The following is a 22,724-nucleotide window of genomic DNA, read 5'->3' as shown; positions in this document are numbered from 1 at the left end:
TAATTGGAAAAGAAAGGGTCTTCTTGTCAATTTCAATAATTAGCACCTCTAAGACAGGATGATCTGCCTGTGTATACACTCCAATAAGACTTCCTCCTCAAACAGTTTCCATCCCCCAAATGGCAGCTTTGGTAACTTCTTAACTGGCTTGGTCCTTTTTCAGGAACAGCATTAAGCTCAGTCAGGGAACACCTTGGCTTCTAAGTTTCAGGCATTCACAACTTTTAAACAGTCTCTCACAGTTCTCATTTAGGTTGCCAATGACATTCTTTGAAAGGATAAAATATTCTGGACACAGAACCGAATCATTAGTTGTTCTTTCCTTTGTTTCACCATTTCTGCCATCAGGCCCCAAATTTTAACAAAATTGATCCTAACCCATCTCCCTTCTTTCCCACTCCATCCCTCCCACCCCAAATAATACACCAATAATAGCCAACCACTACATACATGCTACGCTGTAAAAATGCAGAGTTAACACTATTGGGAAGAAGGCTGTGGGTTGTGGAGATGGTCTTTGAAGATCTACAGTATTTTTTGCCCTCCCACATCCCATTCTGCAAGTTTTGTCCTTCATAGAAGGCCCTTTGCTTTTCTCAGCAAAGTTCAGAATGGGTTGCCTTGAAACACTGACCCTCCTTCCCCTCCACTAGGATGGGTGTGCAAACTATACAGCAAGGAACAGCTTTAAAGCACTTGGGCTGCTGTAGGGCACAGAAGATGTCAATGGACATCTTTTCAAGCCACCTTTATGGTGTCAAGACAAGTAGAACTCCTTCTTTCCCCACTTGAAGCCCACATTCAGATGTGACAGAGATTGGTACTCAGGGGAGTTAATTCTTGTCATCTTTTTTGTCATCATCCTCTGAGGGGTAGGAATGCCACGTCAGCCTTTCCTCATAGAAGGTTATGACAACCTGTGGGCGCTTGACATTGGCTTCCTTGGCAGGGACCAGGTCAGCCTCATCAGAGTTTTTCCATTTCATCAGGAACACAAGTTCTCCACTGGAGTCTGTAGCTCCAATAATCCCCTCCGGTTCCAAACCCTGGGCAAAGCCTAGTGGCTTTTCTGACTCTTCTTTCTTCTTCTTTGGTTTGCTCTCCTCCCCCTTATCTTCCAAATCAGGATCAGCTTTGCGCTTGCCTCCCTCTGATTTATGTCTCGTGTGTTGTTTTCTGACTGCAGCAATTCGGCAATGAGGTCGGGGCAGTCCAGGTTTTCTTCTGGCTCCCATGTGTCGTCCTCATCTGAGAACCCCGTCCACTTTAGGAGGTACTCCACTTTGCCTTTTACCACCCAACAGTCGAGAACTTTTTCCACCACATATTCTTCTTCTAGCACCTCCTCCACTTCTTATTTTGTTTTTCCCCATAGTGCCCGCCAGCTTTCTGGTATAAAGGGTGATGCTTTTCAGGGCAGCGTCCATGAGCCCGAGAAGAATTGGTGTCACACTACTGGCGTGTTTTGTCGGGCCGGCACGGGGGAGTGACAACCAGGAAAGCAACAAGCCGGTTGACCGCGGTTGAGCCCCTCACTGAAGTGGCGTACCGCAGGCCCCGGCTAACGGCCTTCCCCCATTGTTTCATTTTTTTTGCTAGGTTTTTTGATATTTATCATTAGAGATTGTTTAATTATTATACATGTGTATTTATAAAAGCTTTAGTTCCTTTTGTTCTTTAGGTAAATTATTTCAAATCAATTTCAAAATCAAAAAATAGAAATATGATTTTCCTTCATACATACTGCCAGACTATTCTCAAAAATAGCTACAAATATTTACATTACCTCCTGTGTTTAAATGTGCTGGCTTCATCTCATAAACATTGTATACTACATAATTTTTAATATATTATTTTAAAGAAGAGCTATATTCTAAGACTGCTTTGTTTTAATTTCCTTGATCATTACTGCGTATTTAATTACATTATATGTTTATGGTATGTTTTGTCAGGTCATACTTATGCAAATACACCTATGTCATTATAGATGTTAACCTCATATTTGAGGTTAAAATATTTGATGACAGTTGTTTCTTTTAATTTTCTTCTTTTTCATTTTGCAAAAAATTAAAGTTTTTATTTGTAGCTGCCAATACTTGTTGTGTAGTTCATTTAATTGCATCAAGTTAGAATATTATCACCAGTATGACAATTATTCCATTATTTTTTACAGTTAATTTGTTAGTCCACTTGGACTTTCTTGCTACTTGCTATATTTTATAACCATGCAATTCATGATCCAATTTATCATGTATATTTATACCTTTCCAGATTGAGATATGTTATGGGAAACCATGCAAAATTTTTCTCCCCCTAAATGTGGACATTTGATACTCTTTCTCTTTATTGTACTATATTATACTATTTATTCTTGCTTGCTTTTTTTGCATTTACTTAATTTTACTGGCTTCAGATCAACACACTTTGTATGGTTTTAACATCCTCTCCCTGTTCTGCTTAAAACTGATCCTGGTTCTGCTTATTTGTACAAACTCAAAAATTTGGAGGCCTAATCAAATGGGAAAAGAGCCTAAAGAAATGGAATATGATGTTTACTTTCTCTTCCTTTATTGCTTTCATGGGAGGTATGTGAATTCATGAGTCCTTTGAGTGTTGGCAGCTGACAGAGGCCTGTGTTCTCTTGGCTCAGTAAGGTAAAGGATGGCTAACAAGGTGGAAAATGGCTGGATGAAGAGAGCGGGATAAACTCACATTTGAATGAGAAACCAGAATACCTATATACTGATTTAGACAGCTTTAAGGAAAATGATTTTCAACTATTTTAAAATGACCCCAGAGTTTGAGAAATTGGACATTGTTCAAATTAACAATGTTTACTCTTTGAATGACAATTATGAAAATGAAAAGGCAAGCCACAGAACTGGAGAAAATATCTGAAATGCTAAATCTGACAAAGGACTTGCTTCTAGAATATAGAAAGTCTTCTTGTAGCTCAACAGTAAGAAAACAATCAACCACATTTGAAAATGTGCAAAATATTTAAGATACTTCACAAAAGAATATATATATATATTCTTATATATATATATATAGTTGTCCAATAAGCACCTGATAAAATGTTAGATATCACTAGATATCAGAGAAATGCAGATTAAAAGCACAATGAGGTACCATTACACACCCATGATAATGGAGGAAAGTGAAGAGTCTGACAGTACAAAGTGTTGATGAGGATTTGGAGCAACTGGAAATCTCATACCCTGTTGATGACAATGTAAAATGGTATAATAATTTAAAAAGTTTACTTAGCAGCACCTTAAAATCTTAAACATATACCTAACTTTAGCCATTCACTTAAGTATTTACCAAAGATAATAAAAACTTCTGTTAATGCAAAGATAAGTTCATGAATGAGCATAGCTGCTGTAAACAAAATAGCTCAAATTAGAAACAAATCAAATATCCATTAATGAAAAACTTACTTGCAATTTATTATATCTCAGTAAAGTTGATTTAAAAATGTCCTAGAACACATTCTAGTTTGTTCTGAATTAAAGTGACGTGAGAGCCAAGCTTAACTCATATCCCAGCAAAAATGAAAAAGAAGGTGAACACTGTTTTCTTTTCCTCTGAGTTTCTCCTTTTAAAATACTTCATAATACAATGCCAAAGGTACATGTATAATAGTCTTCCTGCCTATATTTAGACCACATACATGACGAAATAAGTAAAAACTTGTCTAAATGCATTTGAGTCTTTGTTTGCCTGATTCAGTACTTGGACTCAGTTTAATCATATCCCAACATGTGGCTACGCAAGAAGCTCTAAAAACTCAATTCACATGTGAGATCATATCCATGCCCAAGCTACAAAGAGCTGAAATGACTGAAATGTCAATGTACCTACATCTGCATAACTTGTTTTCATGCACAGTGAGATTCCTATTAAATCCTTCTTCTAAAAGAAGTTAGATTTTGGCACAACAATTCCCTGCTGCTTTTTCATATGGCTCACTTTCCTTTACCATTATATTTGAAACTGCATCATTACGATTGCAGAACATGAACTTATGATATGTGATGATGCTTTGAGGTAGAAGCAACACAAATGAGAGTTGAAAGCCATAATACTTCCTTATCCTTATCTTCTGTTTGGGGGCTGAATATATTCTTTCTCTTTTCCCGTCCATTTGCATGTGGCTATAAAAGACCTCTGTGTTTTGGGCTTGGATCTTTATTTTTTTCTATTATAATTGGAAATACTATATTTTCATTTCTATTTCACTTCTAAGGCTTCTACTGCTGTAAAAATTCAGAGTTAAATCTCAGGTTGTATACAGAGCTTTTTCACAGACAACAGAATGAAATAATGTAAGTATTTTACATGACAAATAGCAATTTCCTTACAGCTTTCTTGAGAGGACTGTGAATTTCTCTAAAGGGAGAAATACTAGAGAAAATTTCAATAAAGGCCATATCCAAAAATAAAATTGATATCTATAATAAATCACCTTTAGTACTCTAGCACCAAACAATGTCTTGACTAAAGCTGGAAGGAATATTACCAGAGTGCTCCAGTGTATAATAATTTTGGTATTTTTCCTCTATATATAGTACTAAAATCCTACTAGTATTTGAAGTTGTACTCTATATATTTCCTTTCGTAAAAGATAATGTGGTCTGAGATTTTAAAAAGTCAAATAAGCAAGATTTTATTTTCTTTGCACTGACTAAAATAAAACAACAAAAAAAGAATAATAAACTTATTAGCTATTTGATTGGCATGAAAACAACTTTCATAACAGAATTATTTTAAGTCGTCATATATCAAATTAGTAGAAGCACAACTTTCTCAATGTATAGCTTTTAGAATAGCTAACATATATTAAGTGCTTACCATAGAAACATACTTTTAGTTAGCAATTACTACTACTTGGCATTTTTATAATCTAATAGGGAATAAATCTGTTTTTATAAACTAAAGGAATTAAACTTTAACATCTGTTAAGGACATGTAGACTGGATTGTTATCAATTATAATATAATCTAAATCAATACTGAATCAGATAACTCCACATTGCTATTACCAATATCATTTATAGATGTAGAAATTGAAGCTTAAAGAGAGTAATTAACTTGGACAAGCTCACAGAGTACTTAAGTGGCAGACTAGAATTGAAATCCTGGCCTATCTGACCCCAGGACTCAGGACCTTTGGTTGCTAATTTTATATCCAAAGCTTAATTTGTCTCTGGAAATTACACCTATGCTCACAAAGGTATTAATTTTGTTCTTCATCTTTAACAATGTGTGTTTCATCTTTCAGGTCATGGGCTACCTTTGTTATTTAAACAACATAACAATAACAATGATATACCCACATCATTGTTTATTAGAATCTGTGCTGAATGTTTCTTTTTTGTTTTTTTTGTTTTTTTTTGCGGTACGCGGGCCTTTCACTGTTGTGGCCTCTCCCGTTGCGGAGCACAGACGCACAGGCTCAGCGGCCATGGCTCATGGGCCCAGCCGCTCCGCAGCATGTGGGATCTTCCGAGACCAGGGCACGAACCCGTGTCCCCTGCATCGGCAGGTGGACTCTCAACCACTGCGCCACCAGGGAAGCCCTGTGCTGAATGTTAAAGAAATTATTTTATTCTGTACTAAAAGCTACCTTACTATTTTCATTTTTTTAAAAAAGATAACCAACATTTAGAGAGGTGAAAGTCCCAGAACAATGTTACACAAGAATGGTTTTAGAGCTGGGATACAAATCAAGTTCATGTTATGCAAAGTTCAAACAGGCTTTCAACGACTAAGGCTTCATTGCCTCAGAGAGTGACCCACTGAAATGGTTTTTCCCAACTTCTCCTCAGTTGCTCAGATGAGACTTCCTTTTCAGTCTAATGATACATGTTCTTATTTCTGCAACAACAATATATCCAAATACATGTCTGAAATTTTGTTAATGAGAGGCTATATAACATAGCTGTAAAGAGTATGGGTCAGGTCAGGAGCAGAGAGACCTGGGGTGAGTCCCATCTCCCACACTAGCAAATTAATTCACTAGAGGTAGTACAATTGGCTTGTCTAGTTTCCACCATGATTCTCTATTTCCTTCCACCTCGTATTTACTTATTTCCCATATGTATTTCTCTTACTTTCTTCCAAGGACAACAACTTCTAGACCTTTAGACACTTGACCTTGGAGCTAATGAAATATTCGTTGATTATATTAATTCTAATTTACCTATAATAATGGGTATCATTTACAGAGTACTTGCAATTTGCCAGGCTCTGTGCTGAGCACATGTTCTTCAATATTTGGTATTATCCTACCAAACACTTTAACAGGCAGGTACAATTATCATTCTCATTTTTTAGATGAGGAAACTCAGGCCTCAATACATTAGTTTTTCCAAGGTCTCACAGCTTCTATGGGGTGGGGTCTATATTTAACTTGAGATCCTCTGAGTCTTCATTTTTAATGACTACAAACTACACAATGCTCAATGTTCTCATTTATATGTTATGTTCTACAAAAGCTTGGATTTACAGTCTGGGATAGTTCTATTTATTTTTAGATTCTATACTTAAGGTTTTATCATTCAAATATTCTGGCAGTTCAGCTAGTGAGAGAACAGAGCTCTGTTTGAACATTTAGGATGATACAGAGAAGGCCATTTTACTTAGGGGAAGCCTTGGAATTCTTCCAGGTATTTATCACCTTTTCCTGACCTACAGAAGAAAAGCGACTAATTCAGTTACCTACATTTTTTACCCTTGTCTGATTTGCTTGCCGAAATTTAGAGCTAGTCCATTCTGATAGCAAGACAGGCCATACATTGCAAAATCGATTTTCAAATAGTATTCTCCTGTTTGGCTAATATTGTAACTATTTGATTCAATGAAAAAATTAAGTACATAATGTTCTAGGAGGTTGAAAATATAATTAATATACATATGGCTAAACAAAAATTATTAAGTACACCCTAATGTATTTTCTTCATTTGTCACTTGACATTTACAAGGGTCAGATAAGTGCACTGATGTTGCCATTTCCATGTTTTCCTCCAATATTACACATAGATTTCAGAAACTGAATTCATAATATTTATCTGTAACAGACATTAAAAAAGAAATCCTTTAAGAAATCTCTTTTCAGGAGAGTTAGTAACTATTTTATCTTATTTAAATGCAAGTTACATGTCTGAAAGCACCACCAATATGAAGCAGATTTAACTTCACTGACATTACAGGTCACCTACAGACATTCAGTTTTATGTGTAAAAGCTAAAGATGAGATAATTCATTCAAAGGTGTATGTTTGGAAAAGGGCCCAGGTGAGATGCCTATAAATTAAACATTTGGCAAATTTCCTTAGATAAATGGAAAATGTCATTTTGGAAGTTTGGTTTGGTGGATTTTAACAGCTGCACTATAAACTGTAATTGCAATTTAAACAACTTTTGATGCCACTCTAGAAAGATCTTAACCTATTTAACCTGCCACCCCTCAGTGCTTGCAAGTAAGACACAGATATAATTTTATGAACTGCTGGAGAATTTCCCCCAATTATTATTTGACTCCACAGTCATTGTTACATGTAACTCACTCAAAAGTTAACTATGATCCATAGGTCTGTGAAAAAAAAACAACTTAATACTTGAATGTATGAGTCTAAATTCCAAAGGTACTTATAGAAGAAAAAGCAAATAAATATATTTGATCACTAAAAAGTTAATCTTTTCAGACTAATATTCTATGCCTATTTTTTAGAAACTCTGAAGGCAGCATGTATTTTCAGGATCAATTTTGTCTACATGAAAATAGTATGTTATTCAGTAGTATTATATGAGTTATAACTTTTGGAAAAATAAAGTTTGTAATAATTATATTTCTTTTTCATTAGGAAATTAAAAAGCATTCTTTTGGAAAGAATACAGTAAATCTCATTCAAAAGTGTGAAAGCCAAAATAAACATAAACAATGCATGCCAATTTTTAAACTATACCATAAATAACATTTCAAATGTGTCAAAAAATCATAGACATAGAAATTTTAAAACACATATTGGATTACTCAGTGGGATAGGAAAATATAAAAGTAGTAGGCCCTTATGCCGTTATTTGGCAGTTTGCGTAATCTCAAAATTTTTAACTATCTTAATAACTTAAATTATACTATTATGGTCTCTTTTCTTCTGTTAACTTTACTTGAGGTTATATTTTTCCTTAAAAAAAAAACTTGGCCATATATAGATAGCAGAGTGTTTATCTTTTGAAAAATTATTTTTTTTCAAAAGAAAAATACTTTGGTCACATTTTCCAAAACATTGAGTTTTATGCTAGTTTGAGGTATGCTCCATCCGAATTACAATAGATAATTAGTGTGGAATACTGAGCTAAAACTGTTTGGAAAAAATACAAATATAATGAATACCAAAGAAATTCAGTAAATTTTTTCTGTCATAAAGAAATATATAACAAATAAATTCATTATTTAATAGATGTTTTTTGAGCCAAATATTAACACCCAATATAAAGTTGTCTTGTTCAATAATGAATTTACATTTCTAAGTGGATGATACATATAATAAAATAATGTTCAACAAAATCGTTTTCCTTTCTTATTTAAAATTTCTAATGTTTAAAATTAAAGTGTCATGCATATTTTCTTCAATCTTCATTTATACTTTTAATGTTTTCCTTAGATTAGTAAAGACTAATGAGTGAAATTTTAGAAAAGACACTGAAAATCTTTACTGTATTGTTATATACCTTCAATAGTTACTTAGTGAGAGCACATACAATTAATATGCTTTGTTACAAAAATGCCAAAATGGGACATGCTTCATAATAATAATGACTTTCATTTTACCATGATTGTCTACATTATCCTTTTCATTATTTATTTTAAAAATAAAAAGTCTAACATTTGCATTAAACTTTAGTGTTTTAAGTGTTTCCACAAAAGTTATTACTTTATTTACATTATTATAATACTTTCACTAGTAATTCTTATCTTGGTTTAACACATGGGGAAATTGAGTCTCAAAAATTTCATTCAAATATTAGTAAAAATGATCTGGAACTAAAATCTTGACCATCCAACTTCAATTCCTTGATCTCTTTTATTATTCCACTGAAGGGTGGCAGAATATGTCACCCCAAAATACATCACTCTGGCATGAAGATTATTTTGATTTAAAGGCACTTGAAAAGCAGCAGGTGCAAGAAAAGCACTCTGACCCCCCTTTTTCTTCTTGAGAGCAGGAAATAAAACTCCCATGTGAAATATGTCCTCCCTGTACCAGAAGGAAAGAAATATTCTTATTACCAGAGACAGGGAGTCCAGGCTGAGGGAATTCTGTACATACATTATTAAAATGACTTTTATCTTCCTTTCGTCTCTACATATATTTTACTTTTCCACAATTGCTTCTCTTTGTTCAGCTTCATATATAGCACTTAGGTTTTGCCAATCCTTTGGGAGACTCCCAGGCCTCATAAAACTTATAAGAAATAAAATTGAATGCTTTTCTTTTGTTAATCTGTCTTTTGTTACAGATCCCCAGCTGAAACCTAAGATGGGTAGAGGAAATATTTTTTCTTCCCCTACACAACTCAAGACATCTTTTCAAAAGATGCTTACTCAATTGATTATTCTCCCTGATTAGATCTCTTTAGAAGACCAATAAAACCATAAACAGAGTTTAAATTGAATTAGTTCTGTGTATGGAAGAGGGATTTAGATAATTAAAGTTAATAAATTATGACAGGCAAAAATAAACACAAGCACATACAATTTCACTAGTGCCACTAAGGACCATATTAGCTATCTGACAAAAGTCACATATGCATATTACATATGTAAATAGGTAAAATGACAGCACAATATATATGAATCATGCCACTTAAATCTTAAGTCCCATGAATGCAATTATTCCTTAAAGGGAGAAATAATTTTAGTTTAGGAAAGCAGGAAACAATGACTTACAGAAAAATAGAGAAAGAAACCCAAATATTCTTCACAACTCAAAGCTCTCAGCTTGTGTAGGGACTTAAGTTTAAGCCTGGTGCTGACTCTCTGGTGCACTCTGAAGGGATGAGCCAAACCCTTAGAGATGTTACATTTTTGACATTTCATTAGCTACAGAGCTTTCCTTTTTTTTCAGTAGAGCCAAGTAAGCGTTACAGATCCCATGACTCTTTTCAAAGTGAGTCAGAGGTGGCACAGGTGCCTTAGTCAAATAATTCCCTTGCCAATAACATAACTTCTAATTAGATGTGGCATAACAATTTCTTATGGAATATAGAAAAGACTGAACCATGTTTTTTCTCCCAGAATTAGATGAAAATTAAAAGTTTTTGAAGTTTATTTCAAGACAAGGGATTACCTTTTTTCAGCCCCTTTGTGCCATTTATCTTTGCCTACTGCAGCTGCATTGGAGGCTTACCTGGTGGTGCCATGGAATGTTCCCATAACTCTTAAGGTTCTGCGACCTTTTCCATACTCAATGAGATCTTGTGCTGAGTTCACTTAGAACTCCAGAGAATATAAAATTAATCTTTTTTAGATACTTATCAGTGAGTGTGCCAAACAGGGCCCTTAGAGACTAAGAGCCTGCCTGGACCACTTCCAATTATTAGTGGTCCCTGGTAATTTGAAAGAAAATGAAGTGTGAAAACAAAGTTACAAAAATTTTAATATTTTATATTTAACTAACATGTAGTTAAACATAAACATACAAAATACAATGACTTAAATGTAACCACATTACATTTGAGGTTCTTCTTGAATATGAGACTTAGGCCAAATGGATTTTCTGGTCTCTCAATAAATTAGCCTTGATATGAAACTCCTAAAATACTCAAGGGTATGGAAAACCACAAAGTGTAGCTCCCATAAGTGAGTATTTTTTTTAAAAGAACACTCATTTAAATTCAGGTAGTACAGTGTGAAACTAACAGCAGAAACTCTGTAGTCAGAGTCAGAGTGTCGAACGTGATTATTGGCTCTGCTACTTACTAGCTGTGTGAACTTGTGTTTTGTTTCCTCTCTTGTATAATGGAAATAATATTACTGATTTCATAAGGTTAATGATTGAATATTCACAAAGTGCTTAGTAGAATTCCTTGGCATATATATTTGTTGTTGTTGTTAAATAAATAAAACAAAAAAGGTAGCATTGTATATTATGTTCGTCAGTGTCTATATTAAACACTCCCAAAGTTTCAGTGGCTCAAGTTAATGTGATTTATTTATCACAGTCCCCTGTGAGTTTGGAGGCTCTACTGAAAAATCCTATTCTGTAGTTAAACAGGGACCCAGCCTACTTAATTTTGTGGGTCTCTCATCCTTACGTAAGTCCCAGGTATCTTCTGCATCAACTGGCCAACAGGTAAATGAAAAGAGTGTGTAGAGGTTGGCTTAGGATGTTTTATGAGAGGTGCATAATTTTACCCACGTTCCACCAGCCAGTCCTGAATGACATGGCCCTGACCAAGAAGAACAAAGGCTGCAAACTGTAGTCTTTCCGTATACCCAGGACAAGGAAACAGGGTTGATTTTCATCTGATGAACCAGGAACATACATGATAACGGTCACATTAAGATTCTATCTACCTTAAAAGAGCTTGAAAAAACAGCACAATGGGACTTAACATTCATAAGGAATCTCAATTGAATTGGTGGCTTCCACATTCTTTTTTTTTTTCCAATAAAGATGTGGAAGTCAGTCATATAAAGATGGATAAGTGTGGCAATTATTTATCTTTTAAATCCACTGGAAATTATTGTTAGGTTGACCATGTAAAATGAACTATATCTAGTGTATTTTTGAAATCTGTTTTTCCTTTGGACAGACCTAGTTCCTTTCCTTTCCCCTCTGTTTGTTTTATGACCCTAAAAACCAATTTTCTCTAAAGGTCATTTTACCTCTAAATATTTCTTAAATCCATCTACTTCTTTCCACCTATTTGGCATAACTTGAGATCAAATTATCATTTTTCTTGCCTGGACCATTGCATTGACTTCTGAACTGATCACCTCACATCTACCTTTGTCTGCTTCCAATTTATTTACTGCAGCCATTTGATTTTTATCTCCTAAATCTTTTTATAATCGGTCCATTTCTTTAAGTCAGCTCCACAAAAGCTAATCTAACTGACTCACGTTTCCTTCTGTGCCGTTCTCTTACCTGCTCTCCACCATACAAATCATCCTTCATTTCCAGGACATGCTGAAATGCTTCCTGTCCTAGGGCTTTAGCAAATGCTGTTCCTTATGTCCAAATGTTCTTCTCCATACATTTTTAGGTAATTCCTACCATGTGTCAGATCTGAGAGATTGCTTCTTCAAAGATGCAGTGACCTGCACAACTACATATTATTTTGTTTACTTTCTCATGGCACCTTTAATTCTTGTTCATAGAACTTTCTTATAATTGTAATTAAATAATAAGTGGTGCACTTAGATATATAATATCTGTCTCCTTTAATAAAATCTTGCCTATAAGATTGTGTTGATCAGAACACCATCTCTAGCACCTGACAATATGCATTAAAAAGAGGAGACACTTAATTTTTATTGAACAAATGTGGCTCATTTTAATTCTGCATCACCAAATAATTTCATTCATTATCAATTTATGCTTGATTTCTTACAATATACCAAGGACTGTACTGCATACTATAGATTCAAATTTAACTGAACGGCCCTATGGTCTTCGAGTTGCTGATAATTCAGTGGTGGGGCCAAAAAAGTAAATGAAAGATAATAAAATGTAACAAGAAGTATTTGGATACAAATTTCATGAGGAAACAAATGAACATACATAATTTTTCTTTTTTAATGAGGGGATTTTCAAGAAAAGGTAATATTCTGGCATTCTGTCCTTTGTCACCTCAAATTTTGGTATCTACCAAATTGGAGAGGGCTAGTATATGCACAAAGCCCTGTGAACTTAACTTCTAAAGGCATTACTGATTGATGAAAGGAGTCTCCTTTCTCTGAGCAAAGAAGAGTTCTATCTTGATGAAGACTTCACTGATTGCAAGGAAAAGAAACAAACTCAAACTGAGTAACTGAGAAATTCATTGTAGAGGTACCATGGACAGAACAATTATTTAGGTAGGTAATAAATATAATGGTAAAAAAATTTGACCCCATGCTTTACTCATACATTGAACTAAGTGTCATGCAAATATCATTTCAAATCAACTAGGTTTCCATAAAGGTGACAACCAAAAATTCTCAAGAAAGACAATTCTGAGCTATAATGTATCCTATTTGTCTTCATGAACTGCTCTATCTTATTGTTTTTATATCTAATCTTTTAATTGTAAAACCTCTCATCCAATGATTTTCTTCATTATTTGATATTCCAAATTTACCAGGACTGACTCTTCATTGTGAATTCTGTCTTAAGAGTCTTACATTCCCAGTTTTATATACTAAACAAGATAGAAAAGTTTTAATTATTGCATTTTATGTTTGCATAAGGATTACTGTTGATGATTCTAGAGTCTACATTCATATTTTATTTATTCATTCTATTAATTTTATGTATTCATTTTATTTACTCTCTCATTTATTTATTCTTTACATAGTACCCGCTATGTACTAGGCACTGATTTACTGGAGATATAACAGAGAAAAATACTGTTTAATGTCCGTGACCCAGATAACTCTGCCATTGTCAGTGCTATTCAAAGTATCCCCTAATTGAAAATATGAAGAGAAAACTTAGAATTACCAATGATTTAAAGTGAAAAACAAGTGAAACAGCATGATATATGGGAACCAAACATTTGAAACAGAAGAACTTACCAACAAATAATATACTCACTGAAGGAAAGACCAAATCACTCAAGTGAATAAAATAAGTATCTTGGAAGTTACTTTGAGAGGATAATACATCCATTAAAAAACATAAGATGCCCTCCACTTTTGGTACTACAGGAAATCAGATAAGCTGAAAACACTCTAGCTACAACACCGTAAGACATTCTCCATAAAATATTAAAAACATGCTGATATTGTATAGCTGAGCTGTCAGGGCAGTAAGGAAAGTTCATAGGTTTTCTCCAAAACGGAGAAAACAAAAAGTCAGAGTGGTTAAGCATGTGCTGAAGCTTTGATAGTGGTGGTGGCAGAAGTGACAATATGCGGAAAGGTTGGAAGAGGTTGCTAATCTCTTTAAACAAAGGGACTTTTTACCTTTAAATTTTTATTTTGACATAATTTCAGAATCATAGAAAGGTTGTGAGAATAGTACACATAATTCCCAAACACCCTTCTTTGAGATTCTCAAATTGTTGAAATTTACTTACCTATAATTTTCATTTCTTCAACAGTTCTTTCTCTTTTTCTGCACCCATTTTAGATGTGTGATTTGAGGATTATTTACTGAAATTAATTGAAAAAGTAATGAACAAATTGTAAACTAACAAAAATCAAGTAAAACACAACAAGAAAAGACGAAGAAAGAATTAGGAAATACCCTAAGTTCCAATATGTATATTATGTATACACAATTCTCAATTCATTTATCTCAAATTTCCTCCTGAAAAGACATATATTTTGAATGAAGAGATTGTCACTTTGGAACCAAGTAGCCAAAGTTTTAAACACATGCATATCTGATAACACAGAGCATTACTCCATCTCAGAATTATGGGAAGCAATTTCATGAAATATTAGTTTTACATATGTCTGTGACTGTTAAACAGCAGTAAATGTTTCACTTTGTGCGTACCTACAGAGCCATTTCTAATATCTTTGGGGTACAATAAGAGTGAAATACAATCACTAATGTAATATTAAGAAAGAAATATGATCTCTACTTAATTATTAACCTAGGAAAAAATGATTGACTATACAAGGTAAGAAATCCCTGCTCAAATTTTACATTTGATTTAATTTGCATCAATGCTTCCACTAGTTTAAAAACATTTATCAGGTTATAAACATCTCTTGGGACCTACCCTATGGAACAACATGTCTTCTGAAATTGTTCTCTGTGATTAGTTGCTTCTTATACAGAATTCATGCTGACATAATTCCCTTAAAAAAATGTCTCTATAAACATAAAGATTAGTTTAGCAAGAATAGCTATTTGCTTATCTTCACTCATCTGCATATGAATATATTTTTCATTTTTGTCTATTGTTTATATACACCTGAAAATTTATTAGTCTTTTTGATTCACTTGTTACCTACAAACTAAGTTACCTAGAGGATTCTAGCCACCATTTTATGCTACTTTATATTCATAATTTATTTGACTCTCTCTAGGTGATGAGTCCAAAAATAATTGAAAACATGTTTCTAATACTGCTCTACTTAAATCCAAAACAGTAAAGTAGAAGTTTGGAATTATAGTTCTAAGAGCAATGTTTCTGTGTTTGGTGTTCTGGAGCTGGGTCTATGCTGGTAATGCTAACAGAAGAGTGCAATTAATTATTCAAGTGGTTTCCAAAACTGAGTATGTGTTATATTATGAAAGTAAATTTCAATAACACTTGCATTCATTAGAAAAACATTAAAAATATTCATTCAATTCATTTTACCTAGAAATACACTATCTGAATTTCAACATCATACTAATATTGCAGTTAGGCCTGTAAATTCTTCAAATACATAGCTGCAATTTTATGAGACTAAATTCTATCTGAAGAGCAGACACCAATTTTCCTTTTTTCTTGGCTATATAGTACACAATAACTGCAGATATCCTTCAGTGATACAGAATATCCTAGCTTGAATAAAACATTTTAAATGCTCTATCAGAAGACATTAATGTCAAAAGTATATATTTTAAGTATAAAAGCAATTTCCAGAAAGCCCCTTTTATCAGTTTCCTATGGCTGCTATAACAAATTACCACAAATGGTGGCTTAAAACAAGGGGAATTTGTTATGTCGCCATTCTGAAGTCTAAAGTCAGTATCACTGGGCCAAAATCAAGGTGTCAGTAGGGCTGTACTACTGGAAGCTTTAGGGGAGAATCCCTCCCTTACCTCAACTAGCTTCCGGTGGCTACCACATTCCTTGGCTTGTGGTCCCATCTCTCAAATTTCAGCCTCTGTTGTCACATTGCCTTCTCTTCCATCTGTCAAATCTTTCTCTGCCTCCCTCTTATAAACAGACATGTGATTGTATTTAAGGTCTACTAGGCTAATCCAGGATAATCTCCCCATCTGAAGATACTTAATTTATCACATCTGCAAAGTGTCTATTTGTCAGTAAAAGTAAGGGTCACAGGTTTCAGGCATTAGGATATAGCTATCTTTGGGGGGCCATTATTCAGCCTACCACATCCCTTTATAGCAACCTTCATATTTTCGAAGTCTAATTCCTCATACATATATGGTGATTAAAGTACTTATTTAACTCAAAGCTTCTTAGTGAATTTTGAGTCATAATGTAATTTCCCAGGATCTAGAGCTATGCTAAGTGATACTTTTCTAGGAGTTTTAAATAAAGTTTAAGCTACAGTGCCTAACTCTTCTTCAGGTATCTCTGTGTCTGAGAATGGTTTCTTCTAGCATCTCTGTCTGAGAACAGTACCATCTATTCTCCTAAACCAGACATCTAAGACATCCCTCTCCTTCACTGCCCTCTCCTGTGCCCCTATCCCAAATTCCAATCCACCATTTGTCCTGGATGACCTTGACTCTAAATATCTTTCAGATTTTCCCATTTTTCTCTCTTTCTGCTTTTGCTACTCTGTCTCATTTGATCACTAACACTTGCCTGAGGTTTGGCAATAGCTTCTTTATTGGTCTCAATGTACTATCTATTGTCCTCAATCCACTCTCAACCCTGCAGTTAGAATTACCTTTTCAAAGCACAAAGATTATTTTGCATGAAAAATAAATCCATCCTCTGATTTTGGGATGAAGGTCAAAATTTTTAACATGGTCAAAAAGACTACTTCTGAAATTTGGCTAGTACCACTCTCAGGTTTCTGCAATTCAGTCCATAGCTTTGGGCTGGGGGAACTTTTCCCTGACCACAAGGAAGGCAAAGCCCCAGGGCACCTATGAGCTCAGCTGAAACTTTTAAATTTGAACAGAATGAAGTCTTCACACTCTGATTTAAAAACACTCTGGTTTGGGCTTCCCTGGTGGTGCAGTGGTTGAGAGTCCGCCTGCCGATGCAGGGGACATGGGTTCATGCCCCGGTCCGGGAAGATCCCACATGCCGCGGAGCGGCTGGGCCCGTGAGCCATGGCCGCTGAGCCTGTGCGTCTAGAGCCTGTGCTCCGCAATGGGAGAGGCCACAACAGTGAGAGGCCCGCGTACCGCAAAAAAAAAAAAAAAAAACAGAGACAACAAACAGTCACAGAAGGTAGTGGAAATGCTAGAAAAGAGTAGTAAAGATGGACTCCTGAGTCAGAGAGGAGAAGATCACCTTGTGTTTCCGACTTTGCTCTTCCAGAACAGCAAGCTCTACTACTCTTTAGGCTCTTGGGTTCTATGAGATCTTGCTGAACTTAAAATACTAAAAGTTCCCTCTATTTTTACCATCTTTTTTGCATTTACACTGAAACTTGAATGGGTGTTTATTAACACCAAAATAGCAGTGGATTGGCCAAAAGATTAGAGTTAGAAAAGACAGAATATCTGTGGTAAAGTATATGGATTTATTGAGAACAAAATCTTTTTTATAAGGTAAATAGAACTCAATTTCCCATTATACATGTCTAAATAACACTAAAATAAGAAAACATTAAGATAAAGGAGTTAGAGACATCTTACAGACAAAGTAATTGTAGGAGTGATTGACAAATGCTTAAACTTTTTTTTTGTACATGTGTACTGTCTCAGAGAACATTGGAAACATTCAGTAAATATTGTTTTTGTTAACATGATGATGCTGATAATTACGTGTTTCCTGAATTTAGATAATTTAATTGATCAGGGCAGATACTAATGAGGTTATAGCTACAGATCTTATAATTAGCTCAGTTCCATTTAAGTGCCTGAGGGCACTTAAATTGACTTCTCACCTCAGTAAGTCACCACTGCTGTGTATCATTAACTGAAATAGCAACTAAAGTGTGAGATTACATCTGTAAAATGACTACTTCAGAAAAAAATTATTCAAATCTTATACTTTACTTATTATGGGTCACTAGTTTCATCTTTGTGTATGAAAACTAGGATACTTCATATCTTTGATGATGAGACAGAGAAAAACAGCCTTTCTTTCTGTTTTTTTTTTTTTTTTGGTCTCTGTGCATAGTCATATAAAAGACTCCTTTTTGAAATTATCCTGAAACATAAATTAATCCTTGTTTAAAATTCCAAAGACTAATTTCTATTCTGCAAGAATTACATCAACCATTTTAATTGTTTTGATTATCTGACAGAGCTTTTCCATATAATTGCAACAAGAAGAGACATCAGCTAACAAAGTTGCTCACGCACTTAGAATAATTATCTTAATGTTATAAACTTATAGCAGATCCAGTGGAAATTATTAATGGCAGCAGTCAAATATTATATAAGTAAAATTAGATTTTTATGTCCACTGATTTGATTTGTGTTAATTTTGTATATTAAGGTGAAGGAAAGTAACAGAAAAGAGCAGAAATTATAATGAATTATAGAATCAGAATCTAGTAAACAAAGAGCCGCTGGTTACATGGAAGAAACTGGAACTTTATACTCTTCAGAAATAAATCTTAATGAAAGGTTAATCTCAGGACACTTTCTGAATTCCTCATAAGACAGCTGTAGTTGATTCATCGGGGCTTTACCTAATGCTGGTCTCAGAGATCTTCACCAATATTTTGTGTCAATTTGAATATATTATGCATAGGTCAAATTCTCAGGTGTTACCTGCAGTTGCTTACGTGAATTAATCCCTTTTCCTACTTAATGAGTTTAGAAAGATACCCACATTGTTATACTGTATAAGGTACTCTTAAGTATGTTACTTATATATTTAAATTAATTATCTGAATAAAGGCTGCAGAGGTCAGCAACATGCCCAAAGTGTGATACAGCTAGTAAGCTGTTTACCAGAATTTAGATTTAGACCTTAGGATAATGACTCCTGAACCCCATTGTAAACTACTTGCTGTCCTTTATGTATACATTTATATACCTATATTTTACAAATATTAAACATAGATATCATCTAGAAAGTGCTATAAGATGGAAAACTCTGACTGCCATAACTAAAATGTTCAGATAATTCAATCTTTAATAAACCAACTCTAGCATTATTGTTAAAATGGTTATTTAAATATAGTATATTAGCTTAACATTAGAATAAAGTTTATTTCAAAGTTTTGTGTAGCATAAATTATGACTTCATAAAACTATTTGATTTGTTTAAACTTTAATTATTTCCCTTAGATGTTTTCTTCTCTTCCTTTTTCTCTTTCATATACATATAAACAGGTGTAGATATTATATATTATACACATTATTTAATTTCATCAAAACATAGGTATAAACGTAGACAGTATCTATTAAGATTTTTATCAAGCAAGTATGCTTGCTCTGAGGAGACTTTTTTTTTTTAGCTTACTATGCCAATATAAGTTTTCTAAAGCAAAAATTGTGCGCTTAGATGTCAAGCCATTGTCAAACACATTGAACTGTGAGTTCCAACTGCTGCTACATTCCAATCTTAGTGAGCCAGGCTTGAAAGCAGAGAACATCTTACAGATCTCCTTTGATATCTGAACTAAAACATTTTTTTCCAAACAGTGGGTAATAAATTTAGCAGCATTTAGACAGAAAAAAAAGCTGTTTCTAAAGTAATTACTCTTTCCCAAAATCTGAGGTAAGAAATTGAAGAAATTCATCCACCCAGTAGGTAGCATTTTGAGATCCCACTTTTCCATACTATTACATTTGTATGTACTTCTACATTATTAGCACAAATTTAAATGCCATGTATTCTTTCTGCAAGAATGGGCAATGCCAATGCTTTTACTGAATGATACCTACAGGTCAAGGCTGTTTTAAGGGTGATAGATATATATATATATATATATATATATATATATATATACACACACACATATATATATATATACACACACACATATATATACATATATATATATATAAAACATTATTAATTTAATCATTACACAGCCATACTGAAATGTGTCTTAGACCATTCAGTCTGCTATAATAAGGGGACAAATCTCATTTATGAGGGCTCCACTCTCATAACTTACAAACCTCCCAAAGACTCCACCTACTAATACCATCATCACCTTATCACCTTTGGGGGTTAGGATTTCAACATGTGAATTGAAATTCACATGAGGGACACAAACAGTCAGACCATAGCATGTACTATTTTCATACATTTTCAGGTGAATAAATTGAGGGATAGCAAGATTAAACAAGAGGTCCAGCATTACACAGTTAGTATGTGCTCTTTAAAAACTGGTGGGCTTACAATAGAGTGTGGTCTCTAAAATTTATTTCTGAAAACTCCTCATGATATTGAGGAATAAAGATGTAGATTCAAGGAAGATTGTCACCTTTTAAGAAAAAAATTGTACTAAAATTTTATTTTAATTTAAATAAAACTTAAAATTTTATTTAAAATTATTATTAAGTAATATATGTTTGGTATACAAATTAATCCACTGATAGGAAAAATCAGAAGTCTCTCTTTCCATTCTGACTCTAATAGTACAATTCTACATCTCAAATCTAATTATTTGATAAAACAGAAAAAAAATCCTTACTTTGCCTTATATTTGACACAATTTTTTAAAGTTTTATTGTTTTGCATAGTTTTTTAGATAAACTGTGTTTTTTTGGTTATGCTCTAGTTTTAATTTTTTAATGGCCTTATTCTATCACTTTCTTACTTTACATCACACTGTCCAAAGTAAACTTGTTCATTTTTTATTATTGTCATCCATCATACAAAATTCTTGAACATCATTCTGATTTATCAGTGTAGTTTAGAAACTCACCTCAAAATGAATCACTGTGCCCATAGGATATCAGCTATAGGATTGGCTAATCAGCCAGTACAGTGCTGTGCTCACCACTGACCCAATCATACTGGCAAGGGCATTGGTATCAATGCCACCTGGACCTGAGCAAGAGGTCAATCCACTCAAAATTTCCTGGCTTCTTCAAAATGGAAAACATTTCATGGGAAATAATGTTTACCCCACTGTTTAGATACAATTATTGACTTCTCACATTGAGAGGAGAGATGAAGTGAGTCTAATTTTCTTCTTCCTTCATAGGAGACTTATGCACAGAGTTGTACATGGTATTTTATTTATCCACAAAATTTTCCTTATATTCATTGGATATGACTAAATCTCCATTTTTAAAAATTGATATTCAAAGAGGTGGAGCTTTTAATGACAGAATTAGGTCTTTGGACATTTCAGGAAAGTTTTACAATAAATGTGAATACTTTTTCTTGTTTTAATCATTTTATCTCTTGTTAAAATGTGTGTGTATACGCACACACATATGCACACACACACATATATAGGCATAATTTTCTACTGGCTGTTCATGTCATCCTTTTTCATTTAATTGGTATGACCTTTTAAAACTCTGTGGTAATTGTGTACTTTGGAAAATAATATCAACCCACTAGGTACTCTATTATAGTCTAGTGAAATGTTATGATAATCCAAAATTCCACAATCACCCATCTACTGTCATTGTAAAAAATGAGTGAGCACTCCTAATTAAATAAATATACAGTGTATATTTTCATGTAGATTCTATATTTTCACATGCACTTAGATATGAAACACATACATAGGTACTCACATACAAACCAGTTCATTGAACTTTGACAATTATACATTATTCTTTAATTTTGAAGAGTTTGCTCCGTTAAATATCTTATTATTTTGATAAATGGATTTTTTTGGTACAAGTACTTTTAAATTTAAAAATAAAAGAATCCTTTCAAATAAATGTTTAAGAAATTTATAAACAAGAAACTCAACAATATTCCTACTAAACTGTCAAGTTAAACAGTGATTTATGAGAAAGATGTTCCTCAGATGAATAAGGGGAAAGAAGAATTCAACTAATATGATCCATAAAACTCAGTGTGGAGTCTATTAGGGCTTGAAGACTTTTTACTAGTTTAGAAAATGAAGCAGATGTTTCAGTAAACAGGAGACAATAAAGAGAATACTAAAAATATGCAGCAGCACAGCTGCATCTGTGTCAATTTTTCTGACCTGGTATTTTTTTTTTTTTGACCTGGTATTTTTGAGAAAATTAAGTCAATTTTGATTTTTCACTTGCTTTAATTATGTCCTCTGTAATTGTGACACTAAATTCAAATTTGTAAATCATAAACATGGGACTTAGATGGAGATCTGAAATAGAAGTAACACACTTTTTATAAATTAATTGATTAGCCAAACACATAAATTGGCAAAATGAGTATGAAGATGACAATTTTCTTGTTAATAAAGATAATATAATCAATCAAGCTACATGTTTCTGGAAAGCAATAAATAATTTTCTTCCTGAAAGAGGGTTTCTTGAATTTTTAAAATTATTGCACTTTAGTTTCCTAGATATAATCCATGACTTAAAAATTTCTCTTGAAATGAAAGCATTCTTAGTTGTCATAAATATGTTCCTGGTTAAGCATTCCTTTTAAAATTTCTCCTGAAATATTATGCTGAATTCAAGACAAAGGAGTGCTAGTTGGTTGCTTTTATATAAATTCATTACCATAAATAATAGTCACCATAACTTTATGCTTATAGACCTCTATATTG

The 22,724-nt window shown here is 33.6% G+C and overlaps 1 pseudogene; it reads right to left on the bottom strand.

Annotated features, from left to right (window-relative positions):
* Positions 1 to 770: 770 nt before the first annotated feature.
* On the bottom strand, positions 771 to 11,556 carry LOC101288945 (chromobox protein homolog 1-like; annotated as a pseudogene).
* Between the last annotated feature and the right edge of the window lie 11,168 nt (positions 11,557 to 22,724).

This window comes from Orcinus orca, chromosome 3 (genome assembly GCF_937001465.1).
Source record: "Orcinus orca chromosome 3, mOrcOrc1.1, whole genome shotgun sequence".
Taxonomy (NCBI): domain Eukaryota; kingdom Metazoa; phylum Chordata; class Mammalia; order Artiodactyla; family Delphinidae; genus Orcinus; species Orcinus orca.
The sequence above is the reverse complement of the archived record's forward strand: the minus strand, read 5'-3'. Positions and strand labels throughout refer to the sequence as shown.